Source organism: Fukomys damarensis, unplaced genomic scaffold (genome assembly GCF_012274545.1).
Source record: "Fukomys damarensis isolate Sample0158 unplaced genomic scaffold, DMR_v1.0_HiC HiC_scaffold_9, whole genome shotgun sequence".
NCBI classification, from domain to species: Eukaryota; Metazoa; Chordata; class Mammalia; order Rodentia; family Bathyergidae; genus Fukomys; species Fukomys damarensis.
Window position 1 is genome coordinate 25,530,422 of NW_022900921.1, and position 4,792 is coordinate 25,535,213.

The following is a 4,792-nucleotide window of genomic DNA, read 5'->3' on the forward strand; positions in this document are numbered from 1 at the left end:
ATTGAGTTTATTGGTACATTTTAGGTATACAGTACAATTACATTCATTATTGGGATCTTGTACCTTTTCATAGCAGGTCTTGATTCTCATTTTTCCCCTTGTCCCTGCCCTCCCTTCACCCCCTCCTCCCCTCCCCATTTACAAACACTTTATTTCCATCTTTTCCTTTTCTCATATTGTTTTCTTTTCCATTATTACCTTTCTCCTACCCTTCCCACTTTCCCTGCACCTTTAGCCCTTTTCTTACTATTTCACACTGTCAACTATCTCATTAGGATCTTATGTACTATTATAGTTTTTCACACCAGAGAAACTATTCGGTATTTACACATGTGTGACTTATTTATTTCACTTAGGAGTATATCCTCAATATGTATCCATTTTCCTATGAATGAATCTAATTTCTCATTCTTTATAGCTGAGTAGTATTCCATTTTATAGAAAAACTACATCTTCTTTATCCAGTACTTTTTAGGAATATAGTACAGTTATATTCATCATTGGGATCTTGTACCTTTACATGACAGGTCTTGGTTCTCATTTTTCCCCACACCCCTGCCCTCCCTTCCCCCTCCTCCTATTTCTCATTCTTTATAGCTGAGTAGTATTCCATTTTATAGAAAAACTACATCTTCTTTATCCAGTACTTTTTAGGAATATAGTACAGTTATATTCATCATTGGGATCTTGTACCTTTACATGACAGGTCTTGGTTCTCATTTTTCCCCACACCCCTGCCCTCCCTTCACCCCCTCCTCCCTTCCCTGTTTACAAAAATTTTATTTCCATTTTGTTGTTTTCTCAGTTTTTTTTATTTTCCCTTATTTCCTTTCCCCTACCCTTCCCACTTCCCCTATGCCTTTAGCCCTCTTCTTCCCATTTCACATGTGGTTTGTTTATAAAATGGAATACTACTCAGCCATAAAGAATGGGGAATTAGAGTCGTTCATAGGAAAATTGATGCATATTGAGATCATACTCTTAAGTGAAATAAATGTCACACATGTATAAATACCGAATAGTTTCTCTGGTGTGAAAAACTATAATTGTAAATAAGATCCTAATGGTATAATCTGTTTTACTTTCTTGTTAACTCAATCACAAACTCCAGAAGGCATGAAAGAAAATATTGATACATTTGAGTCTATAAAAATTAAGGCCTTCTCCCACCTTAAACTCATATGTTTTTCTGATACTTTTATCATTTTATTGTTTACATCAAAATGTTGATCCACATGGAATTTGTCTTTGAGGAAAGAGTCAGTTGGTAACTCAATATTTTTTTGAATGGCTCTTTTCCAGTTGCTTGAAGTTGATTGTCCTCTAACTTGACATGCAACCCTTTTTTATACAGAGATTTCATTTCCATATGCATTTGAGTTTACATCTGATATCTCTTTTCTTACACAATTCTGACAGTTATTTGGTATTACATACCAATTTATTACTAATTAAATAGCTTTAAAGTGCCTCTTTATTTCTTCCTTACTGTTATTTCCTTATTCTTTTCATAAACTCCTTACCCATTCTTGAATGTTTGCCTTTTCAGATATATTTTACCATATTTTTAGATGCCAAACACTCCTGTTATATTTCTATTTGGATTACATAAATTTTGTAGATTGACATGAGAAGCTACATCTTTAAAATATTGAAACTTCTACTATGAACATGATTTCATTTTGCATCTGTGGAATTTTTCTATGGCTCTTAGTTGGGCTTTAAAATTCATTCTTTGTTTCTGTCTCTGTCTCTGTCTCTGTCTGTCTCTCTCTCTATCAGTCTCTTTCTGTCACTCTCTCTCTATCAGTCTCTTCCCCCCACCTTGTCTCACTGTGTAATCCAGGCTGGGCTTGACTCATCATCCTCCTGTCTCAGCACCCTGAGTTCTGGGATTATGGGTGTTTGCCATCGTATCTAGCTTATCTTTTGAATTCTTGTTAAATTTATTCCGAAGTATTTTACTTGCTTTTATATTATAAAATGGATCTTTTCTTTCATTATATTTCTAACTAGTTATTATTTACACTTAAGAAAAAAGCTTTTTTAAAATTTATTCTTTGGTGCCAGGGATTGAGCCTAGGGCATCACACATGCTAACATCTCACTGAACTACATCTCTAGCCCTTTTTTGTTTTATTAGTATGTTTGCAATACATGAAACTTGCATTCATCTTTGGGAGCAGATGCATGTGCATAATATAGCTTGTTCCTTTTTAAATCCCCTTTCCCTTCCCCCACCTCCCTCCCTCTGTCTCTAAATCCCCTTTTCTCATCTTTGTTGTTATTATTCTTAGCTCATATTTATAACATGTACTGTTTACATTTTTTGTGGGTATTTCGTATGCATATGTTGTCTTTTTACTTTCTCTTCCTCCACACCTCTCCCCTCATCTTTGAACTCCTGAACCCCTTCTCATTTGCAAGAGATCTGTTCCCTTGTTTTATTCTATCCATCATTTATTTTGCTCTTCGTTCTTTGACTTTCTTTTGAATTTTTCACACCTATTTGCCATCAGGGAATTAGCAGCTTCTCTTGTTTCAATGATTTGTTTAAAAGTTTTAATTCTTGGGATTTTCTATATAGATTATAGAAATAATCTGCTTGTAATGCTGATATTGTTTCCCCTTTTCTGCCATTTGGTTTTCTTATGTTATTTTTCCTTTTCACCTTTTGTTCCCTAATGTCATTTTCTTGCCTAATTACATTGGTTGGTAACTTCAGGTCTGCTGTTTCTAATGTTTTACCAATTAAATTTTGATGGATTCTTCATTGTCTCCCTATGCTTTCTCTACATATATGGAGGTGGCTATAATATGTATACACATATTTTTATTGAAAGGTTTTCTCTCTTTTTAAAATTTTTTGGGGGTACCAGGGATTGAACTCAGGTCCGTACACTTGTGAGTCAGGCGGTGGCACCACTGAGCTAGATCCCCAGCCCGAGGTGGCTATAATATGGTTTGTTTTATTTGATTCAGTATTATGATAAATTTGTCTTATAGATTTTAAAATATTAAGCCATTCTTACATGGCCTCATTTTGGTCATAATGTACCACTGAGGTTACTGCTAGTATAGTAAAATTTTAGCTTCAACAATTTAATGAACTTTTTTATGTGTGCTACCTTTGTCAGTTTGGGTATAGTGTTATACTACCTTTGAAAAAAATTACAGGTCTGTTACTCCTTGCCACCAAATTTGAAAGAGTAGATAAATAATATGTTCCTTTTAAGTTTTTTCCAAAAATAGAATTAACCAATATAATTATTTGGGTTAGTGTTGTTGGGAGTGTGTAATAATTTTCAGGAAATGTGAAACTTTGAAAGGTTACATTTTGAAATGAACCATTTTCATCCCCTTAATTATAACTCTCTTCAGCAATTGTTCTCCAAACGGCCCCTTTCAGACAATATGTATCTGTAGAATGACTGGCCACAGTTGTGCCAAACTTTCAGGTTTAGGTAATTGGAGGTACAAGACGGAGTTCAAAATCTGATGTTCTCAGGATGTTGTCATACAGTGGAAACTTCCATTTATGTGAATTTGATTCCGAAGGTACATCATTTATCATTGAATATTAATAAAGCTTGGGGCTCTCTATTTAGATTCCCCTTTAGACATCTGTTAGTCATTCTTAGATCTACAGAATGATATCTCACTCCAGGCTGTACACAGGGATACCACAAATTATCTTTCCTTCCTACGTTTGTGTCTGACTCTGGTTTCTGATGCAGTTCAGCAGAGTCAAATCACATCTATCTGTGGGTTCAGAACCCATCACACCTGTCTGGCCTGTATGACTCATTTCTCTTTAGCTCCCAGAGCTTTAGGCCTTTTATCTGTAAAATGGAGATACTAATCTTGTTTTTCAGGATACTTAGATAGCACATGTAATGCATTTAAATGTAACTGACTTCTTTGATTTGGTATCTCCCCAAATACCTAGCTAGGCCTTTGGCTATGAAGTAGCATGAGTTGTGGAGTATGTGTTCATGTTAGAATTATTTTTAAAACCCACAGCTGGTCTTTCTACCTCTCAAAGTTATCCCCTCCACCTAAATTCCCACCCAAATCACCAAAGTAATCTTTAATATTCCGATGAAGGCACGTCAATAAACAATGGGTATTAAATACCTGTAAATTACCTAGCACTCCCAATAAACTCTTTAGTACGACAATTACATCATGCTACCTTGTTTACCATTGAAGTTCCATTTTTTGGCATTTTGGTTCCTGCTTTTGCCAATATGTTCTCTTTGTCTGGACTGCCCTTTCCCCTCTTCTTCTGGGCTGGTTCAGATGTGCCATCTTCATCACAGGACTTCTCATCTTGCCTTCTAATGGTCTCTCCTGAGAGCAAAAACCTGTATATATCATCTTTGGATCCCATATTTCTGATCCTGGACTTGTTATGAATTAGGAATTCAGCCTATGTCTGTAGCTTTGTGTAAGATTGGACTTTGGGCTACATGGTAAACTATGAATGAGATTTTTCTCCATTTTAGTTCTCTGAGAAGCCTGGGAACATTATCCATTAAAACAAATGAAAATGAGACTAGGAAAATCAATTGCTTTTCTCCACTGCAGGAGATGATGGAAAAGTGAGACTTTCCTAAGCAGATCCCAGGGCACAGCACTATGAGAGCTGGAGACTTCTTTCCTTTTTTATACCATCAGAATTGTTTAAATCTTTTGAGTATCAGTCATTCATATATTCTTATCTAACTCAAATAATTTTCCCAGTGTTTCTTTTTTTTTTTTTTTTTTTTTTTTTTTTTTTTTTTTTTTT

At 35.1% G+C, this 4,792-nt stretch overlaps 1 protein-coding gene across 1 annotated transcript in view; it reads left to right on the forward strand.

Moving 5' to 3' along the window:
• Nsg2 (neuronal vesicle trafficking associated 2) overlaps positions 1-4,792 on the forward strand; it is a 76,250-nt gene that overhangs the window by 39,140 nt on the left and 32,318 nt on the right. The gene's annotated exons all lie outside the window — the stretch shown is intronic.